General features: G+C 45.2%; 1 protein-coding gene and 1 long non-coding RNA gene across 8 annotated transcripts in view; one reads left to right on the top strand and one right to left on the bottom strand.

Moving 5' to 3' along the window:
- Positions 1 to 1380: 1380 nt before the first annotated feature.
- Positions 1381 to 5293, bottom strand: LOC309652031. 3 transcript variants are annotated; one of them, XR_014258517.1, is made up of 3 exons: positions 5252 to 5293; positions 3656 to 4290; positions 1381 to 3588 (listed from the first exon to the last, which is right to left on the bottom strand). It is a non-coding gene; the product is annotated as an uncharacterized lncRNA (long non-coding RNA). The 3 variants fall into 3 exon arrangements; XR_014258519.1 differs by lacking the exon at positions 5252 to 5293 and having other exon boundaries at positions 1381 to 2640; positions 3432 to 3588; positions 3656 to 4400; XR_014258518.1 differs by lacking the exon at positions 5252 to 5293 and having other exon boundaries at positions 3656 to 4400.
- Positions 5294 to 5922: 629 nt separating this feature from the next.
- PLAC1 (placenta enriched 1) overlaps positions 5923 to 20700 on the top strand; it is a 48894-nt gene continuing 34116 nt past the window's right edge. For 2 of the 5 annotated variants that reach the window (XM_082445460.1, XM_082445459.1), the window contains exon 1: positions 5923 to 9658. The gene's annotated coding sequence lies outside the window, so the exon portion shown is untranslated. Of the gene's footprint in view, positions 9659 to 12010; positions 13312 to 18038; positions 19648 to 20700 lie in introns of those variants that run through there. The other 3 variants (XM_082445463.1, XM_082445462.1, XM_082445461.1) reach the window with 2 other exon arrangements.

Raw genomic sequence — 20700 nt, 5'->3', positions numbered from 1 at the left:
GATTGCTCAAGGAAGGAGGGTACAGCATGGGTTTAATAAGCACATGAGCCCCATTGGGCTCCCTGCAGCAGCGTGGACAGTGGCCTTTCCCGAGAGCAGGGCTGTCAGTGGCTCCCACCGGGACTGAGAAACAGCAGGCTTGGAGCTGGACACCACAGTTTCTGCTGGGCCTCAGCCTAATCATCTGCTTCTTGCTGGCACCGTTCCTACTGTTCCCACTCCTCCTACATGGGCTCAGGTCAGGGGCAAGGCCAAGAGAGCCACCAACCAGCTCGCATGACATGAGTGCGAGGGCCCAGGTGTTTTGCGGGGCGTCGGCCTAGAGCGTGCATGCCTCATAGCCAGTGCCTCCAGCCCGCCCTGGGGTGGAAGCAGATACCGATTATCAGCCTCCGTATGTGTGCACTGTCTCAGAGCTGTCTGCGAATTAGAGACCCACAAAAGAGAAGAAAGTGCTAAATCCAAGCCAGCGAATTTTTTGTGGTAAAATACAAATAACACAAAACTTAACCATTTTAACCATTTTAAAGTGCACGAGTCAGTGGCATTGAGTACGTTCACGACGTTGTGCAATCATCACCTCTGTCTAGTTCTGGAACATTTTCATTACCCACAAAGGAGACCCCATACCTATTAAGCAGTCATTCCCCATCCCCCGATCACCAGTTCCTGGAAACCGCTAATCTACTTTCTGTCTCTAGGGATTTACGTAATCTGGATCTTTCATATAAGTGGACTTAGACAATACGTGGCCTTTTTTTGTCAAGCCAGCACTTTTTTTTAGTACCTACACGTGCTAGTTGTTGTAATAGGCATGAGGCTTCGGCCTCAGATGCACGCCAGGTAGCAGCAGCTGCTATGTTTTTGGCATGCAGTACTTAGCTCACCCAAGACACGTGCTGGGTGATTTATTTACACCGTCCCGTTTAATCCTCACAACTCTCTCAAGCAGGTAATAGTAATGTCCCATTTTAAAGGTGAGTAGTCTGGGGCTCGGAGAAATTGAGTGACTTAGACAAGGTCACACTAGTAGTTAAGATTCCAACTTAAGCCCTCCCCTTATTTATCACATATTTAGCCTGACTTTGAGCCAATCTGCTTAGTTAGAGCCAACCTACTGCCTTTGTGGTAGGTGCTGCCTGCCCCATCTTGCCTGCCTCTAAGACCCCATAGGCAGGGGAATAATCTCATGAGGCCCTTGTTAAAATACCCCCCGTGCTGCCAGGGATAGGAGCCTGGCATGAGTGCCCTTAGTGTTCACGTGCCCTTGGGCATAGCCAGAGTTTTCTTTAGTTCCCAGAGCACTGACTATAACCCCACCCCTTTCCCTCCTACTCATGAGAGCATATGGGAATATTACTGACAGTTATTTATAAAGAACCCCTTGAATCTGCTTGAGTTTATTTTCTTAAGTAAATCATACACACGCTTTGGTATTTGATTATTAGAAACAAATACTAACTGATTGTCAGACACCAGAGCGTCCTAACATCAAAGATGAGAACCTTTTCCAAAGGTTTTTTTCTGAAGACTTTCTCCTTCATGGCCCATCTAGAGGCTCCAGAGAGGTGTAACTCAGCTCAGCCAAATTCCCCCTGGGGACTGAAGATCTGATTGTTTCAAACAAAGGTCTGGGGTGGCCTTCGTGGGGCAGCCTTGAAGGCTGTGCACCTGATGTCTGGACTTTTGAACACGACTCTGGCTGCATCTGACAGGGACTCTCACGCCCAACCATGTATGCAAGAGATAGCCAGGGCCTGACCCCAGTTTGGCAGCCAAAGTTGGGGAAAAGGGAAAGGAAAATGGGCGTTGTCCCACTGTTTTCTAGACTCCAGGATGTATGTTTCAAAGCTCCACCAATGGGAGTGGCACTCCGGAAAGTCCAATGGAACTAAAAGAGACAAATATTGATACTTGACAGTCAGCTTCTATAATAATAATAACGGTACTGCCTGAATTCAAATAAGCAGAACAGATGTTCCTCATGTGTTATGAGCTGAAAATCATTCCTTCATGTGGGATCAGTTAAAATCAAGCTTGAGACTTAGTGTATGTTTAATATTAAAATTCTCAATAAAAAGACTTTGGAGGCAAAATCCAAGTGAGGGCATGCTAAAATCATCTGGGCAAATAATCAACCATTCAGCATTTGCCTGGAAGGTATCAAGGGATGTAAGCGTGGGAGGACGGCGATCCTGGGAACAGAGGTGGTGATGAGAGAAACGTCCTTTGCCATCAGATCTGACCAGAGGTCAGTGTGTTCGGTTCTTATCAGCGTAAGTGGGGCTTACGGCTTGCTGCTGGGGTGAGCCCCAGAGAAAAGGAAAAACCAATTTTTTTGACGTTTCATATACAATAGAAGAATTTTCGAAAGATGGGCGCTTAGAAATATACAGAACTGTCCCAGTCGCTGGCATGGGGATAATGAGAGAACTTCAGCCGTAGTCACTGCCTCCAGGACCCCATCCACACCATAGAAGAACTTAACATCCGAGCTGGCAGACACGCTAGGAACCCGGATCCAACACCCTCATCTTGCTGGCAAGGAGACAGGTACAGGAGTCTCTTTGATGCGCCCAAGGTCACACAGTGAATTGGCCCCCAGGCAGAGCTGAGACGTGACTCCGCTCGGGGAGCCCACTTGAAAGAGAAGGAAGTCAAAATGGAATATAAAAACATGATTGCCTTTTCACAATAATGGCATAAAATTAGGATTCTACAAGAAAAAAAAAAAACAACAGAACTGGCATGCCCTTTCATTCCACAGCACCAGTTAACAGCCCTTTTGGTTTTAAAGAATTAGTGGAGTAAAATAGTCACCTGATCCCAAAGAAGAGAAACACAAAACAGGCAGCCATAAAGAAAGACTTAATGAAGCCAGGAAAAGGCCGAAGTCACTGGGAGGCTGCCCTACATGGGCAGGCAGGAAAGATTAGAGCAAAATAGTCGGGGAAGATGAAGGCATAGACAGGATGTCATATGATCAAAGTTTATAGAGAAACTCCAGAAGGCCATGGATCCAAGGGACTTAGACACGTCCTCCAGATTCTGGAGTACAAGAGAGCCAGCTTTCGTAGTGCATACCAGGAAAAATAGACAAACAAAGGCAGCCTTACTGTACACAATGGGTACTAGATACCCAGTAAAACTGAAGGAAATGTACAAACCTTCTTCACCCAAAAGGTGTTATAAAGTTACAAAGCATTTCTCAAAGAACTTCAAATAAACCAATTCCTGGTTTAATAATAATAATAACACTACCATTTATTGAGTGCTTACTATGTGCCAGGCACCATGCTGAGCTCTTCACATGCTTTTCTCATTTCTTCCTCACAACCACCCTGTGACTACTTTTTGGATGAGGAAGCTGAGACTCAGAGAGGTTAATTCATTTGCCCTAAGTCACACAGCTAGTCAGTGGTGGAACCTACCTTCAAATCCAGGTCTCCATTCCAGAGCATGGAAACACTCCACCACCCTGCCTCTGTCATTGCCATGGCTTGGTTGCTTGGGACTCTCCCTCTGGCAGTAGAGATCTGACAGAAATGATGTTCTAGAATGTTCATTCCAGTTGGTGGGAAAGATGAACTGGAAAGAGAAACCCTGGGATTAGGAGGAGGGACAGACTCTAAAGACATATGGGATCCGACTGTACCGAACTTTGCTTGTTTCCTTTAGGACATCATGGAGATCTTCCTGTGACCACACATGTAGATCTGTCGTACCCTTTTTGTGACTGCTCAGGGTTCCATTTTGTGGGAGCACCAGTATTACAAACAGTTTCGGTGAACGCTCTGGATGTACATGCATCTTTGCATCCTGGTATATATGCGGGATCAATTCCAAGCGATAGAATTTCCAGGCCAAAAGAAACACATTTGAAATGGTGATAGACTTTTTTGAAAAGATTTTCAGAGTTGAGATGATTAATATTTTAAACTAGGGATGAGGGAAAACCTTCCTTGGTAGTGTTAGGGAATGATATAGCAGAAATAAATGGATTGGTTGCCATTCAATAGTATAATCAAAGAGCACAGGGCCTCTCATACCTTTCTAAACCACATGAATGCCCATGGTGTCGCAGCTAGTGACAGGAAGAAAGGGAACAGAAGGCATGGTAACCCTTTGGGAACCATTTTCAAATGTTGGAGATCTGGTAACTCATCTCTCTTCATTACTTAATTTCAAAGGAAGAGGAACTAAGCCGGCGTGTGGAACAGGATGGCTGTGGCCATTTATTTAATAGAGGAGACAGCCTTGCAAGAGGCTCCCAGAAGGAAGGCTGGCAAACTGAAAGGAGAGAAGTTTTCAGACATCATAGCAACTTAATGTTATTTGTAGCTTTGAGAATATTGGCCATTGTTTTCAGACAGGGAATCTAAATAACTTCTTAAAAGTAGCACCCAAAGGGAAGGGAAGGTGGACTCGAGGATTATTATCAAGTATCATCATAGTCTGGCCCCCCAGGTAACATTTTGATACACTGCTATTAAAGTCAGTTCCTTTTGGCAAATCCCCAGCACTAACCAAAAAGCTGCCTGATCGTGGGCACCATGGCCCAATGAAGAAGGAGGAAGTGGACAGGGAAAGGAAGTAGCTGGGTGCTAGCTAGCTCTCTCCCCCCAGATACACAAGCTGCAACAGTCAAATGCAAGAAGCTTTTAGGGAGAGACCTATGCATGGAGACAATAGGTGTGCTTTTTAAATTTCCACAGAATGGACTAGTAAGCAGAATACCAGCATTTTATTCATCCACTCAAGAAATATTTATTGAGCATCTACTATGTGCCAGGCACTATGATAGGCATTTGGGAGTACATTGTTGAACAAAATAAAGGTGGCCCCTGCCTTCATGGCGCTTACTGTGTCAGAGGAGAGATGAGTAATAAGCAAACAAACACACAAATAAAGACATCGTTATGAATGGTAATGAGTGCTTTGAGCAGGAGAAAAATAGGTTCTGGGAAAGAGAAAATTCAGTGGGGGCCCAGGCTGAGGAGTCAGGACGGCCTCGCCAAGGTAGCCTAACATTTAGAGTGAGTCCTGAGTTGTGGGGGGGGGGGCAGTCACTTAAAGAGCCGGGGGACAGCCTTTAAGGCCGAGGGAGACATGTGAAAGGACTTTGGGGAATCAGATTCTTAGAGCTGCTGGGCAGGCAGGAGGCTACCTGGGAGATGCCCCCCACTGGGCAAACCGAAGTGCTCTAAGCCTTGTGGTGGCTCCGGGGCCCAGGTGGGTTGCAAAGACCAACCTGGAAGTCGCCCAGCGAGGATCCATGGTGACAGTGAGCTTGCAAAGGATTCCCAGCCTTCCCAGCCTCAGAGAATCACGTCCCAGGGATTTCCGTCTCTGCTCATTGCCTGCCATTAGCGGGGGATGCCTGCTTGCCAGAGAGCTGTGCCTCACCTTGCTGGGGGTTAACGACGGAGGCAGCTCTGGCCTTCAGGAAAAGTGCGAGCAGCCACGGGGAGCGAGAGCCGGGGAAGCAGCCCCTGCCAACAACTTCCGCTCCTCCCCCTCCCTTCGGCGCGGCTGCCCAAGGAGCCCCCGGTGACTGTTTATGGTGATCTGTTTGTTTCGCAACTGACAAAGAAGGAGGGAGCCCTTTCTGACATTTTTGCCCAGAGGCCCCAGATTTCTCAAGTATGAAACTGCCAAATACGCAACTTTGGGTGGATATTTGGCTGAATCACTTTGAAGGGCCTGTCAGTGCCTAAAATGGAAATTGTTAGAAAGCAGAGGAGGATGGCTGCCAGTAACCATGAAATGGTAATGACCAAATCATTGATTTTTGTGATGAAATGTCATCCCCTAACACTACAAAGCCTGGGTTTTTTTTTTTTTTCTAGCTTAGAAGTACTGACTACCTATAAGAAATCTTCAAAAGTGACTGTGTGTGCCATGCACGCATACATATGTGCCCCTGTCCCTCTCCCAACCTCTGTCTTCCCTCCCACACCAAACTTCCTCCATGTTCCTGGAGCCCAGCTGCAACCTGGGAGGAATTAAGAGCTTGGCTGATGGTGAAAGGTAATCAGGCTTTAGCCACCCTATAAAATGAAGGGGAGTTCGTTTGGTTATTCATAAGGTAAAGTTGTGTGCGGCCAACTTTACCAGGTGGGAAAGTCAGTAGGCTGTAATAGACTACACCCCAACACATGATGTGGGTCTCTTAACCGTCTGTCCCAGCCTAGCTATAGTTGCACCTAGGAGACAGGACACTTCATAAGGTTTTATTGTATGTAAAACTCGGTAGCAGGCAAATTAGGCCAAATCTCCAATTCTGTACCTTTTATTTTTAAACTCTGGTGTTTTTTTCTTTTTTGAGTTTAGGAGGAAGAGACTGGAAAGTACCTTGTGGGTTAACACGGGGGAATGGAAGAAGATCTACTGTTTCTTTGAAAACAGCCATTAAGATACCATTCCCTTGGGCCAATTCCTGGGCGGCTTTAACCAAAGACTAAGCCTCAGGTCCTTTCTGTTTTTCTACATTGACTCCTGTGTCAGGATCAGTGAAATTTTATACGGTCATAAAATTTATTTTAAAATAATACTTCACAAGCCTTTTGGCTTGAAAAATATTTCAATAATGTCTGCACATTCAATATGGAAAAGTAAGATGGTTCCATTGAGCTCTCATTATAATAAGCTTTGAGAGGTATCCTTGGATCACAGTCATCAGTCCAAACTTTTTGATCAGCTGCTTTTTCAACAGAAGTGGTTTTCCCCAGAGCCGTTTGTGATTGTCACTGTGGGATCCATTTTGTAAGCAGGCCTGGTGTTAAGACAGGTAATAGGGCCATTGCTGTTCAGCCATGGACCACGGCCATCTGAATGTGGCAGTGGCTTTGTGTCTCACTGCACGTGAAGCCCACCGCATGGCACCCCTGTTATGCCAGGAGCTGGGGCAGTGCACGGGAAGAAGAGGCTCTGGTGTGGGTGAATCCCTCCTTCCGATTTCCTTGTAGGGAAAGGAAGGGAAACTATAAATTAGGCCAACTCTGTCATTTCTGTTCCTTTCCCAACCTTCGAAGCTCCCTCTAACCCTCAGTCCCCATGTACCTAATCCCACTTTCTCATCTTCAGCTTCCCCATCTGTAACATGAAGGACTTTGACTAGACAAGCTGTAAGTTCTCCCCAAACTCTGACATTTGACAAATCTCATGGACTTACCAGCACAGAGCAACGTGGCCATTTTCCAACACTTTCTTTAGTTTGGGGAAACCCATTTTATATAGTGTTCTTTCCCTATGTTACTCTTTTAAGAGGAAAACACAACCCATTTCCAGTGTCGTAAAGTCAACATTTGGCAGCTGTGCCTGAGAAAGCTTTTTTCTCTGTAGAAGGGGCACAGAATGCCATGGAAACGAGGGCAGGCCCCTGCGCCTGACAAGGGATGCAGGCGCGTGAGGCAGGCGGGGCAAGCAGTCCTCACGGGAGCCAGGAACATGGGTACCAGCTCAGTCCTCCGATCGTGCTGGTCCCACCTCCGAGCCAGCCGTCCTGGGTTAGAATAGCAGCTCTCCCGTTTACTAGCTATTTAACCTCGATTCAGTTAACTAACCTCTATGTGGCGCAGTTTCCTAATCTGTAAAATATGATTAATCATCGTACTGTTGTGAGGATTAAATGAGATCAGATAAGCACGTTAAAGTGCTTAGAACAATGTCCAACGCATACATATTAAGTGTTCAGTAAATGTCAGCCATTTTCATCACTGGCTGTCCATGTCCAGGTATGGATCCAGGAGTGGCGAGGGTCACATAACACAGAGCTATCCTTTCTCGTGTGTCATGTGTCTCTGTGGTCTAGGTCAACTTGTGTGAGGTGTCTGGTCTGGATGAGGTGACTTCCTTCAACAGAGCTAACTGCCTACTGGATAGTTAGTCTACCCCAGTCTTAGTCTCTCTAGGTTCCCAAGTCAGTGATAATCACCAAAAGGGTGGGAAACTATCCCATGAGAGGGAAAGTGTGGTCATTTAAACCAAAGCAGTTGTCTCCCCTGGTTGCGGAGGACTTAACAGAGCTCTGACTTGAAGGCTCTTGGAGTTGACAAAGGATCTTTAGAAAAGAATGTTCCCTGGGGGTATTCCATGCCTACAGAGGCCCAAACAAGAGAAAACAGATGGTGGTTGGACCCAGGGAAGAGATTTTTACCACAGAAGGATAAAATACTGGGCCAGATTCCCAAAACAGGTTATGTAGTGTCTTTCCCTGGTAAATTGGGGAAAGAATGGCTGGCCAACTGTCCTAGATTGTCTCATAGACCATTCGAGCAGGAAGAGCCCTTAGAGGTCATTTTATCCAAGCCTTGATTTTAAGGGTGAGAATGCTAAGACCCAGAGACAGGGGACAATTGCCCTATAGTCAGATAGCTAATTATTAGCAGACCCAGGATTTAAATCCTAGGCCGAAAGCTTAGGCCACTGCACCATACTGCTCTCTTAAGCCACTCAAACTATTGTCCCTCCTAGTTCTGGAATGCTCTGGAGTACCAACATACTAAAGAGTAATTGAGGCCCACCCAGAAGGACTCAAAGGCATTGAGCAGTGCCCAACTTGCAAGTCCTCCAATGTATCCATCTGATTTTGGAGCTCCGGCTGTCAAAGTGTTTCAGCCAAGCCTCCTCAGCTGACTAACTGGTCTTCTTAGCTTACCATTTGAAAGCAGCTGTGGTTAAAGCAGAGCTTGCTGACTCAGCCCATGTAGTAAGGATGACTAAACACAAGAATTTCCTGTGGAGGGGCATGGGGGATGAAAAATATCTTTCAAATGCATTTGTTTCAGGGAACCATTCTGATCAGTCAGGAGCTGGCCCACCGTGGGCCCATGAGAAAAAGCCGCAGGCTGTCCCTGCTCAGCACCAAGGCAGGGCTTGCAGATGTTTCCTTTCTTTTCTGCTAAACAGCACCGTGGCTGTCTCGGCACCATTTTGGTCTGGCCAGCATTTGCACAGAGCTTCATCTGCCAACTGGTACAGCCCAAAGCCAAGGGGAGCGGATGTCTCCCCTGACCGGAGGGGCCTTTCCCCTGCTCAGAGGCCTTCCCCCGGGGTGAATGGGGCTGATCTGCTTTATCTCAAGGCAGCTTCAGTTCTGAGCCCACCTTGAACTCGAACGAGAGGATCATTTATGCTGACTGATCAGAAAGCAATGTGGGCTGGCTTCCATCTCCAGGGCGCACTCTGGGGAGTTTGCAGTCTGGAGTCGAGTCATCATTTTCAGGTCTGAATACCACACAGACACTGGACAACTTTAGGAAACGAACCTTGACCTCCAGTTGGATTGCTCACCAGCTTAAGGCATTAATTCAGTGAAACTAAAATGTGGATAAATATTTCAAGGCTCTTGGCTGGGAAGGAGGCGGCCTTGCTCAATTAGAAAGTTGGAGACACCTGGTGCATTTGGGGGGGCGACACGTTTTTACAACTTGCAAATTAGAAAAGGGGGGCGGGGAAAGAGGGAGCGTGAACGCACTCAGCCATCTTCTGAAAGCCATATACCAAGCCAACAGTTCCGACATAGAGGAGTCAAGTCCAAGGGGCCTGCCTCACCCTCTCCCCATCCCCTCCCCATCCCACCCACCCAGGCACAAGGAGGAAACAGGACCAACTGCCTTACAGGTCTCAAAGAAGGTTGAGGATTTATTTTTCAGAAGTGAGTAACAATTTCTTATTCCAGTGGAGGGAGGGATGTTCTGGGACCGCCAATATGGAGTAACGGAAGGAATCTGGTCTTGGGGGAGGGGGGAGGGGGGGAGGGGGAGGGGAGGGGAGGGGAGGGGGAGGGGGAAGAGAGAGGGCGTCCCAGTTCCTTGCCACCTAGCAGTGTGAGCTTGGAAGTGTTATTTCACTTTTCTAAGCCCGTTTCTGATTCTGTAAGTGCTTATTTAAGCTACATATAGTGCCTGGTAATAATACGGCCTCTAAAGGTTTAGTGAATGAAAGAGAGGGAGGGAGAGGGCAAGAGAGCGAAGGAAAGCATGACAGAACAATAAGGATCTGTGTAGCCCATGGAGTTGGTTTGAAACTTAAATGAAGTAACGGTTATGAATTCTTCCGCTTGTCTAACACTTTACAGTTAACGAAGTATTTATATACACCCTATCTTAGTTGAATCTTACAAGACGCCTGTGAGAGAAGCAGGGTAAGAATTGTTGTGTGTCTGATAGAGGGACGTGAGGCTCAGAGAGGCAGGGAGGCAAGATATGAAGGAACTAGGGCTCCCAATCCAGTGCTCCTTCGAACATACTATACAACCTCTTATTTTCAAAGAAAAAGTTTTTTTTAAAATTTTATTTATTTATTTATTTATTTATTATTTTATGGCTGTGTTGGGTCTTCGTTTCTGTGCGAGGGCTTTCTCTAGTTGTGGCAAGCGGGGGCCACTCTTCATCGCGGTGCGCGGGCCTCTCACTATCGCGGCCTCTCTTGTTGCGGAGCACAGGCTCCAGACGCGCAGGCTCAGTAGTTGTGGCTCATGGGCCTAGTTGCTCCACGGCATGTGGGATCTTCCCAGACCAGGGCTCGAACCCGTGTCCCCTGCACTAGCAGGCAGACTCCCAACCACTGTGCCACCAGGGAAGCCCCCAAGGTTTTTAAAAGGAGAAAGTGCTACCAGATCAATGCATCAGATCTTTGCCTTGCAACTAAGCACCCTTTGTATGAGGGTTCAAACACTGGAGGTGGGTGCAGAAGAAGAAATATCAGTCCATGACTAACAATGATATTCAAGATTATAGTAAGACCTTGTCTACTCAAAACACAAGAAACCAGGGGGAAATGGCCTTGGAATGACTTGGGCTGGGATTATCTGATATTTTTGTAAAAGAACAATAGGGCCTCTGGTTGGGAGGGAACTAACGGTTGCTATTTGGAACAACATGGGCCAGTGTAGGGAGGTTGACTGTGGCCTCAGGTGAGCGAGCCAATATATACTTAGTCTGTCCCCATCAGGTACCTGGCCTCTCACAAAGCCATCAGCAGCTCAGCGGGAATGGACCTATGGTCTGAGACTTCTCCAGGTTTACGTGGGTCTTAGAACCTTTGACTCATATGCTGAATGGGGCTGTTCAGGTCATAGAGTCCAATCCCCATCTGATGAAGACACCTCTGTCTACTGAGTAGCTGCCCACCTTCCAGTGACAAAAAAACTTACTACCACTCTATGTGTGGTTTCTAGCTCTGAGTTCTGGCCAGTTCTGATGATGGCCATCTGTGCCACTGATATTTCTAACTGCATTTCTAGGGGAACACAGAGATGTTGATTGCAAATGCACCTCATGCAAGCAATTAGACATGTTCCTAAAACATTATATGAAAACAAAATTTTCACAAAGCAAATCCTGGTTTATGTGCCCTAGGTTGGTTTGTGATTTAAAGGAATCATTGTTTCTGAATTTATCACTTTTTAAAACATAAAATTATGTTTGCTTAAAGCAGGAGTTTTTAACTTGGGGTCTGTAGTTCTTGAATGAGATACAGAAAGCTAGGTGAATTTTTCTGAAAACTATCTACAAAAATGTGTATTTGCATTTATACATTTTTCTGAGAAGAGGGTCTACAGTTTTCTCAGATTCTCAAAGGGCTCCACCCACAAAAAGGTTAAGAATGGGAGCCGGGAATGAGAATCCAGACTTAAATGGTCAGAGTCTGGGCTGCGATGAGGCCACAGAAACCCAGAAAGGAGAACGATGCAAGAGAGCATGCCGGTCTCTGGAACCTTTGCCTAGAGGAGCACAGAGACTTTCCTCTCTGTACGGAGCAAGCTGATCTGGGGTCTTTACATTTCTCTAGCGTGAGTGATGCCTCCTTCATACAGGAGCGCGTGGCCGGCCAGCTTTAAGACAGTAGCATGGACATATATACACTCCCAAACGTAAAATAGCTAGCTAGTGGGAAGCAGCCGCATAGCACAGGGAGATCAGCTCGGTGCTTTGTGACCACCTAGAGGGGTGGGATAGGGAGGGAGACGCAAAAGGGAAGAGATATGGGGATATATGTGTATGTATAACTGATTCACTTTGTTATAAAACAGAAACTGACACACCATTGTAAAGCAATTATACTCCAATAAAGATGTATAAAAAAAATTTAAAATGGTACTGATGAACCTAGGGGCAGGACAGGAATAAAGACGTAGACGTAGAGAATGGACTTGAGGATATGGGGAGGGGGAAGGGTAAGCTGGGACGAAGTGAGAGAGTGGCATGGACATATATACACTACCAAATGTAAAATAGATAGCTAGTGGGAAGCAGCCGCATAGCACAGGGAGATCAGCTCGGTGCTTTGTGACCACCTAGAGGGGTGGGGTAGGGAGGGTGGGAGGGAGAGGCAAGAGGGAGGGGATATGGGGATATATGTATACCTATAGCTGATTCACTTTGTTATACAGCAGAAACTAACACAACATTGTAAAGCAATTATACTCCAATAAAGATGTTAAAAAAAAAAAAAAGACAACCAGGCAAAATCACTTGCAAAGGAGAGAAACTGAGAGGTGATTCTTCATGTTGAGAAATGATTCTTTCCCAAAGAACGTGCAGAGAGTGCCTTGACTTAGACCCTCCCCGAAGTTTAGAATGCTTTCAGATTAGAATACTTAGGCTTTTTTGAATTGAGGATGAACAGAGTCAGAAATTATATCGAAAAGATTTGTTTAAATAGCTTAAAAAAGTAAAAAGGAGGGAGAAAAATAAAAACAGCCAAATGTTCCCAGTTGTCCTTCCTTGTGATACATGGGAACCATATAAAACTTACACCTTCTGAAAATAATACTAAAAGCTATAGTAATTTAGTAAGACGAAATATATGAAGAATAACCAGTAATAATAATAATAGTCAACATGTATTGAGGGCTTGCTAAGTATGACATATTACTAAACAACTTAAAATAAAAAAGACATATCACTAAAACAATTATCCTGTTTAATCTTCACAACAGTCTTTTGAGGTATTTTTTACTATTCCCCCCATTTCATAGATGAGGAAAATGAGGCTTTTAGAGAAGTTAACTAAATTGCACAATATCGAAAGAAAGAAAGAAAGAAGAAAAGAAAAGAAAAGGGAAAGGAAAGGAACTCCCTTAAGTTATGTGCAGGGTAGCGCCCTGTGTCCTGGGAGGCTTTGGAGGGTGGGATGACAAAACACCTGGACAATCCCCCTCCTCAGCCTCTGCCCGGGCTTCTACTTGATGTAACAGGTCTTGTGAAGCTTTTCTGATGGAAAACCGCCTCTGTCAGCCTGTGCAGATTGGTCAAGACCCTAGTCCGGCGGTGAACCGGTTTTTTTGACATTTCAGCATGAAAGGTACAGAAGCAAGGTCTGCAAAGAGCGCTCAGGACTCAGTTCCCTGGGTTGCCCTGAGAATTTCTTTCTCAGATTCGAGCATTTTCCTTGGGGGAGAAAACCCAGGGCTGTGAAGTGGTTCTTCACTCCTGTTCTGGACGCCCGGTGAGGGGTGGTGAGTGGGAGACCCTTCCGAGTATCACGTTGGCTGGAGCTCTGAAGCACCGCTTCTACCTGCCGCGTGTGCCTGAGAGGCCAAGCCTGGCTCGGCCCCAGAAACCCCCAGGGGGCGGGGGCCATGCACTTGATCAAGGCTGCCAACAGCGGCTGGATTCAGCGCGGGTTCAGCTCTTCCACGGGATAGGGCAGAGCGAAGGTACCACACACTCACACTCAGGGGAAGAAGAGAATCTTGTTTTTACAAACTTTAAAGGAGTATAAAAATGACTTTGTTGTGTTTGAATTGCCTTCGCTGGATGAATAGAGCCCTGTGGCTCCAGGGCTTAGGGAGGATTGTGTGGAGATCACGTATTTCCTTATGTATGTTCCTATATAGATATATTTCCTTATATGCTTGTGTCTGAGAACTCTTCACTGGTTCTCACTGAAACTGGTTGTTTCCTGTGGTGACTTCTGTCTGTCCATCTAGGTGGTAAGTCCTTAGTTTATTATCTGAGCTTGTGTACCCTGAGGGGTCCTAGGCAGTTGAGGGACCCAGGCTAAAACTAAGACTGATATTTTTGAAACTTTCTTGAATGGAAGCTAGGGGTGGGGAAACCCTGTTTAATTGCTGCAAGCAGTTTGTAGCTTACAAGGGTGAAACCTTTGATATTTGTTGAGGACAAACTATTCCTGTTTAGTGGTGACAGCAGCTCCTATATATTGAGAGCTTCCCATGTGCCTGACACTGTCCTAAACCCTTTACATACATAAACTTATATAAGCTTCACAACATCCCTAAAAGTGAAGATCATTGTTATCCCCGATTTTGCAGAGGAGGAAAGTGATAGAAAGAGAGGCAAAAGGATTTCACTAAGGTAAGGCAGCTAGTAAGTGGAGAGCCGGGATTTGAACCCATAATTTTAATGACCATGCAAACGTTCCCTGGGGAAACTGCTCAGCATTCTTCTCCCTGCAAATTTCAAGCAAATACTCTTTAAGGGAATTAAAATGTGGTTCAAGAAGCAAAAACGGCTTTGTGAAGAAAAACATACAAAGTTGTCTACAGGGGAGGCTGGAAACAATTTGTGCAGACTAATCTGCTATGGGAGCAATTTTATCTCTACTGGGGAGAGAACGAGAGAACGAAGAAGTTGACGGGACCACATGGAGCTCAACAGCCAGTCCCTGAACTGGACGTGAGCCCCGAGAAGGAGAAAGCCAAGGCCAGGGGCTAATAGGCCTGGGAAACTGTGGCACCATGGCACTGCTTCTAGGCACGGGTGTCCTAGAGTTAGACAGAGCGGACGCCCAGCTCTTTGCACTGACCTACACCTCTCTTGTGACTGGTGTATTTTTTTCATAGTTTCTAACTGATTATTGCTGGCATATAAGAAAGTTTTTTGATTTCTACATGTTCACTGTACATTTAACTACTGTACTGAACTCTCATAAAGTCTGATGTAAAATTAAAATTCATTCACATTTCTTGGGTTTTCTAGATATGCAAGCATATCATTACAAAAAATAGAGAGAAGATACATATATATATATATATATATATGTATCTTCTCCATTTTACAGATTAAAGAAACTGAGATTCAGAGAAGTTAAGTAACTTTCTCTAGGTCACACAGCTAATAAGTAACAGTGCACAGATTAAAAAATAGGCCTACCTTCAGTTACTGAGCTCTAAATTACTATACAATAATATCTGTCTTATACATATATGAGCTTTTTTAATAAAAATGGGATGGTACTGTACATATTCTTTGCAATCTCCTTCTTTCACTTAATATTTTGTAACAACTTTCCTATATGCCTAAATATTATTCAAGAACATGATATTAATGGATGCATGGAATACTTTTATCATAAAAGAGTAATAATTAACATTTACTGAGTGCTTTAAATGTGTCAAACATCTGAACATGGATAATGTCATATAAGTTGTGTTTATATGAGGCAAGGATTATTGGCTATTATTATAATAATAAAAAAGCTTCCTAGAAGCTTTGAGATGATACTGGAACCCACAGAAAACCATGGCAGAGAAGAGATTTTAGGAGGTACAGGAGCCAAAGGTGAACAGGCACCATTGACGGGTCGAGGCGGGATGAGATATAGTGAAAACATCAACATTAATATCTTGCCCACCAATATGACCCTTCCCATCAATGCACAGTGTCTACTTAATGCATACTGGCTGCTATGGACTGAATTGTGTCCCCTCCAAATCCATATGTTGAAGCCCTAACCGCCAATGTGATGGTATTTCGAGATGGGACCTTGGGGAGATAATCAGTTTTGTATGAGGTCATGAGGGTGAGGTCCTCATGATGGGATTAGTGCCCTTATAAGTAGAGACACCAGAGAGCTTGCTCTCTCTCTCTCTCTCTCCACTGACCATTTCTTTCAACTGATTGCCTACATTTTGAAAGTGTTAGAGGAGAATGGCTTACGCTTCTCAGAAGGCTCTCAGAATAGCATTAGAAAATATATTGTGTTCATTCTTTTAAAGAAAAGCCCACAAATTATTACTGAGTGTCTATTATGTGCCAAGAACCCTTTTAGACAGTGACCAAGGCAGACATGATCCCTGCCTTCATGTAGCTTACAGTCAGGCAGTGAACAAATACATTTATACATGATTAAACTCCAGTTGTTATGTAGTGCTAGTGAAGGAGAAGTACAGGGGGCTGTGAATGGAAATAAGGTGATCATGACCTGACTAGAGATGGCAAGATGGCTTCCCTGAGGAAGATGAGTCATAATAATCGATAAGCAGGAGTTATCCAGGCAAAATGCGTGCATTTTCGTGTGTGTGTGTGTGCATGCACATGTTGCAACAGGCACGGTAAGGGATGACAACAACACTGCCAGCAGGAAGAATGGCACCATATCTTTTTTATTGTGGTAAAATACACACAACAAAATTTACCATTTTGACCACTTGAAATTATACAATTTGGTGCCATAAAGCACATTTACAATGTGCAGCCATCACCGCTGTCTAGTCCCAGAATATTTTCATCACCCCAAAAGGAAATCCTCTACCCATTAAGTAGTTACTCCCCATTTTTCCTTTCCCCTCAGCCCTGTGTAACTACTAATCTGCTTTCTGCCTCTGTGGATTTGCATATTCTGGATATTTCATATAACTGGGGTCATCCAGTACTTGTTCTTTTATGTCTGGCTTCTTTCACTTAGCATAATGTTTTTGAGGCCCATCCACATTGTAGCATGTATCAGTACTTCATTCCCTTTTATAGATGAATAATATCCCATTGTATGGATATACCATATTTTGCTTACCCATTCATCAGGTGATGGACGTTTGGGTCGTTTCTACCTTTTGGCTATTGTGAATAGTGTTACTATGAACATTCATATACAAGTTTTTGTTTGAACACCTGTTTTCCATTCTCTTGGGTATATACCAAGAAATAGAGTTGCTGGGTCATATTGCAATACCGTGTTTAACTTATTGAGGAATCACAGAGTGGCACCACTTTTATTATTGAAAAGAAAAACCCAACAACCAAAATACAATCATTTGAAGCTATATATTATTTTTTTATATCTTTATTGGAGTATAATTGCTTTACAATGTTGTGTTAGTTTCTGTTGTACAGCAAAGTAAATCAGCTATAAGTATACATATATCCCCATATCCCCTCCCTCTTGAGCCTCCCTCCCATCCTCCCTAGCCCACCCCTCTAGGTCATCACAAAGCATCGAGCTGATATCCCTGTGCTATGCAGCAGTGAAGCTATATTTTAAAACATTATAAGTAGTCTGGCCAGATTAGTGGCAAAATGGATCCCCTTCTCAGGAGGAGAATCAAAGTAAGTTATTCAGTGCACACCCATCACTACGGTTAGAAAACCCACACAAACGCCATTTTCTACTGGCCAGCTCAAGGATGAGTGTGAACTTCCTCAAGTCTGAAGCTGGACTGCTTGTTGTAGCCCCCAGTCACCACTAAGACTAGTGATAACCTCATCCAAATATGAACACCTTGAAGACAAGGGCATATCTGAGTCACCTTTGTCACTCCAGTGCCTGGTACAGTCAACATTTGTTGGTGGAAGGAAGACAGGAATGCCATGCAGCCCCCTGGGAGAGATGGTCTTGGGTAGAGTCTCTCTTTGCCATGCCCCCACAGGGCATGAACCACCCCTACCCTCACGTCAACCTCCATTCCATCATCCATCACTTTGGGTGGCACCACCACTGTCACTCAATGATGAGCAAGCCGGGTTATAGCACTTTTCACATAAACAAATCGGCAAATCACAGAAGCCAGTGTTTGTCAGACCCAAGTATCCTGATTTTTTTTTGAATTAATTTATTTTATTTTTGGCTGCATTGGGTCTTCATTGCTGCACGCGGGCTTTCTCTAGTTGCAGCGAGCAGGGGCTACCCTTTGTTGTGGTGCGTGGGCTTCTCTTTGCGGTGGCTTCTCTTGTTGCAGAGCACAGGCTCTAGGTGTGCGGGCTACAGCAGTTGTGGCACACGGGCTCAGTAGTTGTGGCTCGCGGGCCTAGAGTGCAGGCTCAGTAGTTGTGGCGCACAGGCTTAGTTGCTCTGCGGCATGTGGGATCTTCCCAGATCAGGGCTCGAACCCGTGTCCCCTGAACTGGCAGGCAGATTCTAAACCACTGTGCCACCAGGGAAGCCCCCTGATTTTTATTTTAACACTATGATCATCATTCCCTTGGGCAAATCCCCTAGTGTCCAGATGTTTGCCTTTCCGCACTGTAAAATGAGAATTTTATTACTGGTTTTTAGTCACCTCACAGCATTGTGGGGAGAGTCAAGTTAGATATGGGAGCTGGATGTATGAACATCCCTGGGCTTGTGGAGCTCTCATCAAGAGGGCAGTAACTGGGCATGATCCCCTTTGGAGCCTGTCACTGCTGTTGACATTGAGAATGCTGGTGTGGGAACAAATGCTGTCTTTGTCACAGGCTCAGCTACAGGGCCTCTCCTTCCCAAAGCTGGCAGCTGAGGCTAAGTACTTGAGATCCCTGGGCCAGCTGTTGTGAAGTAAACGCCAGGCAGTAGGTAAGGCAGGATTCAGAACTGGGCAGACAGCCAGGCTTGAGTGGGAGCACTGATGGGGGGGGGCACAAAAGTTGGCAAACAAGTGTTTTCCAAGGGGGGAGGATTAAAAACTACACTCTTGTTTCTAAGGTAGACAAAGCACCAACAGGCAGGGGTCGGGGCGGGGGAGAGCTGCCTAAAAATTCCTGCTTTAACTCACTATCAGCTGAGAAGATTCTAGTACTAGAAGGGCAGTGTGAGCAGTGTTTCCCGAGGAGGCTTCCCTGGGAGCACAGAAAGATAGCCACACCCTTTGAAGTTCGCTGGGAGCTTACAAAGGGCAGTGTTGTTTCCACTGAGGAAGAATGATAGCCCCACATAATGGTGTCCTTATTCTCTAAACCTCAGACCTTGTGCGATGAGGGGCAAGTGAGCCTGCAGGCCCAGGCAAGGGGGGCAGGGACACTTGGCAAAACGCACATGCTTTCAGCTTGCTTGCTAGCCAACGTGGAAGGTCTTTCCTAGGAAGACGGTGTGGTCAAAGTCAGGGGTCTGTTTCAACTCTCTTTCTAGGAGGATTGCTAAACCATACCAAGGTACCATTCTAATTTGATGATGGCTGATAAAAGTTTCCAAGTGGACATATCTATCATACTTGACAGATTTCAGTGAAACATGTCATGCACCTTAGAGGCTGTAGAGATAAAAGACCGATGAGAAAAAAATTGTTTTAAATCAGAATGAAAATGGCGGTATTTCTGAGTGGTAGGATTCCTATCACACAAAAAGGAAAGTCAGTAGGCTGGCAGGAGCTGTCAAAGGCAGTTGATCCACCGGTTATTAGGAAATGGAGGCCCCAGACTGGGCCCTAACCTAGCTTGACCAACTTCGGGATGCCTGTGGTACAGCATCATCCATGCTTATGTCAGGGACCACTTCCAAAACTCTGACTCATTTCCCAGACCAGTGAAACCATGTAAGCGTGCATATGAGTTCCATGCCTGGTGTCATCCCTGGGAATTTTTGTCAGCTTTGGTGCCCGGAAATGATTCCATTAGACCTGGTAGAAGCTGGGTGGTGTGATGGCAAGAGCCAGGCAGAGACCTAAGCTCCAGTCCTAGCTCTGTTACCAATTAACTGTCATTCCAAGTGAGTCTTTTTTTTTTTAATTAATTAATTTATTTATTTTTGGCTGTGTTGGGTCTTTGTTTCTGTGCGAGGGCTTTCTCTAGTTGTGGCAAGCGGGGGCCACTCTTCATCACGGTGCGCGGGCCTCTCACTATCGCGGCCTCTCCTGTTGCGGAGCACAGGCTCCAGATGCGCAGGCTCAGTAGTTGTGGCTCACGGGCCCAGTTGCTCCGCGGCACGTGGGATCTTCCCAGACCAGGGCTCGAACCCGTGTCCCCTGCATTGGCAGGCAGATTCTCAACCACTGCGCCACCAGGGAAGCCCCCAAGTGAGTCTTTTAACCAATCTGTGTCTTGCTTTCTTCAGTGGTTAAAAAGAGACTGCTTAATTTGATGACTGAGTCCCTTCCAGGTTTAAAAATTTTTAATGTCTGTGTCTTAGCTTTGGGTTCAACAAAGAATTGTTGTAGATATGCAAGTCATCTGATTTGATAAATTCTTTTAAGTCTGAAAGGGATCTTAAAGCTCATCTAGTCCAACCCCTTTATCTTACAGATATAGAAACCAAGACCCAGAGAGGAGAAGGGAGTTGCTCAGTTTGTACAGAATGAAGGTTAGAGATAAGGTTTCGTGATTCCCACGGCAGTACATTTCCCACTACATTTATTTTTAAATCAAAGTAATGCATGGGCATGGTTTTAAAATACCAAATAATACAGGAGCACTTGTAATTTAAAAAAAAAAAACAGTTTTCTGCCCCAGCCCTAGTCCCACTCCTCAGAAACAACCATTTGTAACAGATGCTGTTTTCAATTCATATCTGGTGGTTACTTCAAGGTCTCTAAATATGCCTCTACTCCTATTCCTTGATTTATCCATTTTGGACCTTATCTATTGACTCCCTGCTATAAAAACTGAGGATTTAGCTCACTTAACATTACTCCCAACCTCCTCTCTTTCCTCCGCCTCCCCATGTTTGATAGTATTATCTTTATGAGGTTTTGAAATTCACCTTTTAAAGTAGCATACAGTATAATTTACTATTTTGGGTATACAGTCCTATGAGTTTAGACGA

Source organism: Balaenoptera physalus, assembly GCF_965194825.1.
Source record: "Balaenoptera physalus genome assembly, chromosome: X".
NCBI lineage: Eukaryota > Metazoa > Chordata > Mammalia > Artiodactyla > Balaenopteridae > Balaenoptera > Balaenoptera physalus.
The sequence above is the reverse complement of the archived record's forward strand: the minus strand, read 5'-3'. Positions and strand labels throughout refer to the sequence as shown.